The following is a 7716-nucleotide window of genomic DNA, read 5'->3' as shown; positions in this document are numbered from 1 at the left end:
CTCAACCACGAAGCCACCGCACGCCTCCTTCGTCAAGGGGTGGGCAAGGCGCGAGCCGGCCCACGGAGAGGACTACCCAAGCCTCGATCACTAGGGTAGTTCTTCCTTCACTCCGTAGGTGGTGAACTCCAAACCACTCACAATCGGCGCCGGGCCTCCTCCACAATCTTCTCGGAGAGATCACTGGGTAACTCCTCCACAAGCCGTTTAGGAGGCGGCAACCTCCAAGAGTAACAAGCAATGACCCGGCGTGGAGATGATCAATCAAGTGCCACACTAGCTCTACAAATGGAAGCAATGCACTTGACTCTTGGCTAATTAACCCTCTAACACACTAGATGGATGAACATAAAGTTCAAGTGGGTGTGAGACAGGTGCAAGGGGTGTATGCAATTGAATTGAGTGTTGTATGCAATTGAATTGAGTGCCAAGAGAGTCCCCTTGCTGCTGGAGGGAGGGTATTTATACTCCTACCAACCAAAACTAGCCGTTGGGGGCGAGATCCCCCAACTCTGTGCTCTGCCGGTTTGACCGGAGGTATGTGGCCGGTCAGACCGTGCTACTCTACAACGGCTAGTTTTCTAGCCGTTGTAGGGATGTCATTGGGCCCCACAGCCGTAGCCGGTCAGACCGACATGGGGTGGCCGGTCAGACCGCCATCAGCTCGGTCTGACCGAATACGGCTCCGGCGGCTCGGGATCGGCACACCGGGATGGCACCATCCTAGCCATATCGCCGGCCGATTAGACCGGCATTGAGGCGGCTATCAGACCGGCCTAGACCCTGTGGTCAGACTGGTGCCCTTGCCGGTCAAACCGGCACTTGGGCCGCGGTCAGACCGGCCCTGGTCAGGCCGAAAACAGTGAGATAAATGATTGTGTGTGTGTGATGAAATGAGAGGACAAGTCTAAATGCATAATGACCTAATGTGGCAATTAAAATCATCGCTTTGCTAGGTCATTACCCCTCTTAATAGTACGGCAAAGCTATAAATAAACTAGCACAATTTTGATCGCCCAACGCCTCGAGCAATTTAAAATGAAAACACTAGTTTACCGTCTTCTCTTCCTTTTGCTTTGCGCCGTCAATTTTAATCCATTAATGATCATCCATGTGCACACAAATAACTGAACCTAACTCAAACAAATAGCTCAAACACAATGGTTAGTCCACAATTAGTGCTTGTCATTAATTACCAAAATTAACACCGGGGGCCTAGATGCTTCAATCTCCCCCTTTTTGGTAAATGATGACAAACACCACAAATATATATAATCAAACATAGAGCACATGGACATATATTGCAATGACAAGCAAAAGCTCCCCCTAAACATATGCATAACAACAATAGCAAATATGGAGCCAATTTCAATTTCACATTTCAACATATCACAAACACAAGAGCAATATCTCAATGTGAACTTCAAGAAATATTCATCCATGAGCATAAGATGGTCACATATATATCAATATCACATACACCATCAATCATCGCACAAGTTCACATCACTTAACCATTCAACTCACATAAGTCACACATCGTCCTAAAAGGGCTCACAAATAAACATAGGCTATTACAAGACCATGAAGGGTCCAAATGACATAGAGTTTAACAAAACGATAAAGAACACACAATATAGAGTAATAGCCCATACCCATACAAAATATAGCCCAACACACCTTAACCTATTAGATATGAGGTGACTAACCTCACTACCACTAGTCCTAACCCACAAGACATAAAGCACACCTAAGGACATTTTTCTCCCCCTTTTGGCATCAAGTACCAAAAATGTCTTCATTCTTGAGGAGGAGAAGGAGGACGCACCGAAGAGGAAGGATGAGGAGCATCACGGTGGCGGTGATATACAAAAGCATGGGTGCTCTCCAACATTTGGACTCGAGAATCCAATGCACCCACCCTAGTTTGCAACCTTCCCACTGAAGTATTCAAGTTGCCAACATCGGTACGCAAGCCACGAACATCCTCATGAAAAGCTTCATGCCCGGTAGACAAGCGTTGGATGCTTTCACTTAGGGTATTAATAGCCTCAAGTACCGGGTTGAAGTATTCATTGGGTTGCGTTCCAAAGTAGGCATATTGTGGATGAAAGAAAGCACGTGGATCATACCCATGAGGAGGAAGGGGGGTTGCACTTGAACACCAAATCCGAATCAAACCCAGGTTGAAAGAGAAATCGAGAAAATAATGGCTCAAATGACTAGAGAGCAAGCCAAGGGCACACATGTTTGCAATGAGAGCAGCAACCCTCACAAGTGAGGGGAGTGGGCTATTTATACCCACAGCTCCAAATCTGCCCATTGGAGCGCAATAATTCTGATTATTGAAACTTTCAAAAAATTCCAGATCTGAAAAATTCGTAGTCAACGCACTTTTCAGAACTTCCGAAAATACATCCGAAAGTACATCTGAAAATTTCTAGAAGCATATTTGGCTCGCAGACATTTTCGGAACTTATGAAAGAACTTCCGAAAATTTCCAGAAACTTAAAATCGGTTATGTGTATTTTTGGAACTTCCAAAAATACTTCCGAAATAACTTCCAAAAATTTCCAGAAGCTTAAAATCGGTTCTGTGTATTTTCGGAACTTCTGAAAGAACTTCTGAAAATTTCCAGAAGCTTAAAATCAGTTCTGTGTATTTTCGGAAATTCCAAAAATAGCTTTCGAAACTTCCAAAAATTTCTAGAACCCAAGAGAGAAATGCTTCGAAGAAAAATAGATTTTGAGCACATGCATCACTCCTTATATGTCTATGCATCATCCCCCTTAATAGTACGGCTTTCCTATGACTCAATGCAAGGTAAAAGATACAATATATCATTTGATCATTGCCGTATTGCATCGTGGCATTGCATTCAATGGGGTATACATCACATTACAACACGTCGAGGACATAACGACCTTCACATTTGCTTGAATAAAAAAGTTAGTCCTCTCTAATCGCATTGTAATCAATCTTCAAAATCATTAGGGGCCTAGATGCACTTTCAATTTTGTTGGGCTCAACAACTATCCAGTGCATCTCTGATACTTAACGATATACTGACAAATGGTCACCGATTACTGCAAATAAGCTTTAAAGAACAGCAAACTATCATCAGCAAACAACAAGTGTGACACTCCTGGCGCACGACGACAGACTTTCAACTCATTCAGTTGTCCCTCCTCTACCACCTGACATAAAATACGAGAGGGGCCATCCGCCACAAATAAGAACAGATAAGGGAACAAGGGATCCCCTTACCTTAGTACCTGTGAAGGAGAGAAAGAATCCAGTAAGGAACCATTAAAACAAACCTAGTATTTCACCGTTGTTACACATTCCATAATCCAATTCACCCGCTGCTCGCAAAAACCAAGTTTCATTAGGGCGTAGCTTCAGAAAGTCCCAATCAACTCTGTCATATGCTTTTGCTAGATCCAGTTTTATAGGCACAAAACTGACTACCATTCCCTGAAGCTCTTTGCATAGAGTGAATACACTCAAAAGCAATTAGTGCATTATCTGTAATCATACGTCTTAGAATGAAAGCACTTTCAGTTGGGGAAATGATATCATTTAGAATGGGTCAAAGCCTATTGACCAGACACTTAGATACCACTTTATAAATGACATTACATAAACTGATTGGACTGAAATTTTTCAACTCAACCGGCTAATTTATCTTTGGAATCAGAACAATGTATGTATTATTCACCCCTCCAGGCAGAAGTCCAGATGAGAAAAACGTCCTAACACCAGCAGCAATCTCCTCCTTCAGCACACCCCAAGTTCGTTGAAAAAACCGGGCCAGGAACCCATCTGGTCCAGGTGCCTTCAACGGTCCAATCTGAAAAAGCACATCTGAAATTTCGTCATCTGAAAACTCTTTGCAGAGGACCTCATTCATGGCGTCATCTACTGCTGGATTTATGAGATCAATTAGTTCATCCGATACCACTGAATCATCTTTGGTATGTAACTTTTGGCAAAAAGAGGTAGCCATCTTTTCCATTTCCCCCTTATTCTCCACATATCTATCATCCCCATCTTTTAATTTCTTGATCTTGTTCTTCCTCGGACGCCAAGCTGCTTGCCGGTGGAAATATTTGGTATTGCGATCCCCTTCCTTTAACCAGGAAACTCATGATCGCGGCAACCACATCATTTCCTCCATGTACAGTAGTTCATCCATATGTCTGAATAGACCATTGATTTCCTCTGCATTGCCCAATGGATCACCGACTGAAAGTCCTTCCACTTTCTTCCTAATTCCATCCAGTTCCTTAGTGACAGAGCCAAACGATTTGCGGCTCCATTTTCTAAGTGTTCCAAAACTGAGTTAAGTTTTTTTGCAACCTCTCCCAGATCATGCGCTTTGATTCTCTGCTCCCATGCAAGTTGTATCACCTCAGGCAGAGTTTCCTCCCTTTCCCACATGATCTCGTACCTCAAACAACGATTGCTTGAAGGAGTTTGCTCTTTCTCTACCCTAAGGAGGATCGAGCAATGGTCTGATCTTGGGGAGAACAAATGTGTCAATTTTGCATCCGAGAAATGGTTCATCCAACTGAGCGACGCTACTGCATGATCCAGCCGTACTCGTACATTTTGATCACCTTTTTGCTTGTTATTATAAGTCCATGGTGTGCCGGAAAAACCAACATCATGCAAGTCACAATGAGCTAGCACTTCCCAAAAATTTGCCATCTTCTTTTCCGACCTTCTTCTTAAAGAAAAATGTTCAAAAGACTACATTATCTCATTGAAATCACCCATCATCAACCATGGTGCATTCGAGGATGGTTGGATTCGCAGAATCAGTTCCCACATTAAATGTCGGTCTTGTGCTTTTGGTTCACCATAGATGAAGGTTCCCCACCACTGAACTGCATCTCCTGATTCCTTGATTAAGACATCAACATGTGCATGGCTCATGGACAGGAGATCTACCAGCAAGCCTTCTTCCCAGAGAAGAGCAATACCACCTCCTGACCCATCACTCATCATAGCCAAACAGTTCCTTAAACCTAGTCTCCACCTCAACTTACTAATCCTTGGTTCATCTTGTCTAGTTTCAGATAAGAACACAAGCTTAGGCCTATACTTCTGCATAAGGCAGATAAGTTCGTGAACTGTCTGAGGCTGCCCAAGTCCCCGGCAATTCCAAGCCAAAGCATTCATTGCTCCTGGTGGGGCTCGCCATGAGCTCCCACCAGATCTTCCTTCGCCTTGCAAGAATTCTCTACCTTATCACGGCAACTAGCCTCATAGTGGGAGGTGTTCAAACTTGGGTGTTCCTGTTGATGATTAAAATCCACAACGGTAGACTTGAGCGCTATCATGGCTCTTGGTGAAAGTTTGATGGAGCCCTTCTTTGATTTCCCAATATCACGCCCCCAATTGGCCACCTTTGGCCTTGATATCTTCCCTCCTTCTTTAATGGCTAATCCTTTCTTCTTCTTCTGAAGCCAATCTGGAGACTTTTTGCTGGCTACATTGAGATTAGTCTCAGCAGTACTGATCTTGATTGAGTTTTCTTCACTAAGCTCATAATTAGAGCTTAAAGACACCTATTCTCTACTACAAGGTCCTCTGGCCTGCAAGTTCAGATTAGAAGGCACCCCTTCTACCTGCATATGCTGCGCCCCTTTTTCAAGGGCCGAAGAAACCATTGGTGCAAGAGTTTCCTAGGCCATCTTCTCTTCATTTGCATGCCCAACTTTAGTAACTTCTGGGTCTAAAGATTGTCGTCTTGGGCTTGCAAGGTTAGAGGCGCTCCCAGCCGATAAAACCTTGTCTTTCTGAGCACCACAGAAGTTTAAAACTCTAGCAACCTTTTGGGGAGCTGCAGGAATTGAAAGCAGTCGAAGCGCAGACCATTTTGTTGGTGAAGCTCTGAGTTCTTTCCCAAAACGCACCCTATTCAGGTTGGATTCATCCTCCAGGCATTCTCTCTCCACATGTCCAAAACGACCACAAGAAAAGCAGAAAAATGGAACATTCTCATACTTTAAAGGGAATATCATTAATCCTCTTCCCTTCCCACGTGCTTTGAGCTGAACTTTGAGAGCCTCAGCTAATGGATAGTCCACTCTTACCCGTAGGTAATCTCTCACAGCACCACCCACCTCCAAAACTTTACCTAGCTTTTCACCCAGATGGTGAGCAAAACCCGTTATCATCATTGCCTCTGGAAGATCATAAATTCGGACCCAAATCACTAAAGATTCAATAACAACTTCAGAAGGGCGACATAGGCCATCATAAGAGACAATAATGAGAGCATCACCCTTGTGTTTCCAGGGGCCTCCATTCATGACACGATAAAAATCAACCTCATGATTAAAATCAATTAGGAATCTATTTTCACCTAGATCCCTTGCAGTTCTAAGGTTTTGCAAACCCCAAGCTGTGCTCATCTCATCAAACAGACCCTTGACATTATAACGCTGCGCTGAATAAAATCTTGCAAGAGCCAGGAATTTACATTTCATCTCCTCCTCAACTTCGCCAGATCCACATAAAAAACATTATCTTCTTCCTCAACGATATCCTCATCATGGTTCTCCTCGAACAAAATGTCACGCCCAGAAATTCACTAGTAATTTCTGAACTAATTTGTGCATTAAATCCTCGTCCAGGAATCAGCCGAGGTACACCAACTGACAATTTAATATACAAATTCATCAATATAATAACGTTATATACTTACAAAAGAAAAGAAAACTGCAGCGGAATTACGGTCTAGCGAAGCTCCGGCTCCACTCCCACAGGCAGCTCAACTGGAGTATAAGCCAAACGTCTTCTCCTTCGCAACTTGTCTTCAACTGAGGTTTGATTGATTATTGCAAGGCGAGCATATGACATACTCAGCAAGCCACACAGCAAATATGCAAGTGTACAAGGATACCAAAGAATGGCATAATATAGGGCTCATTTGCAAAAGAAGCATTTAGCAAACAGTAAGAATTGTAAAACAGTAGAGTAATTAATCATCAATATTAATCAACACTGAACAGCACACCCATGCTGCACAGGCCCAACCATCCTGAACAACCATACCCGGCTGCACAGATCTATCTCCAAACCAGGAATATACCATTCCAAACTAGGAGCTAAATTAATTAGCATCAATTACCACATTATTATTAATGAATAGTGTGAGACTAATCACAAAAGACATTGTTCGACCTGCCCATAACCGCGGGCATGGCTATTCGAATAGTTTTACTCTGGCTAGAGGTGTACCACTGTACCCACAAGACACAACCCACCGTCATGTCACCGTGTCCGCGCAGACACGTCACCATGACGAGTGATTGTGACAAGACCCCTCGCATAACTCAACCCAAAGCAGTGCACCGTTCCTGGATCATAATCACCCCCTTATAAACAAGGCATGGACTCCCCAGCGACCCCCGTGGGCTTATCTCCGCCACTTCTCAGTCTGGTGCTCCGCAATGAGCCTTTTTATACAAAAGGTAAAGCCGTTGCCCATGCTGGCTTGTGGTTGGCACGGTTAATGTTTCACAACCGAAACTTGTGAACCGGTCCTTAATTGTCATGAGCATGACCATCAAAACCATGTGCTCACAACCCACCATTATCAAGTTTTAGTAGGCACATTAATTAATTAACCAATCACGATTGACCATCATGAGCTATCATTAAATATTCATCATTAAGTAATAGTGAAACATTAGTTATCCC

Source organism: Oryza glaberrima, chromosome 9 (assembly GCF_000147395.1).
Source record: "Oryza glaberrima chromosome 9, OglaRS2, whole genome shotgun sequence".
Lineage (NCBI taxonomy): Eukaryota > Viridiplantae > Streptophyta > Magnoliopsida > Poales > Poaceae > Oryza > Oryza glaberrima.
Note: the sequence above shows the minus strand (reverse complement) of the source record.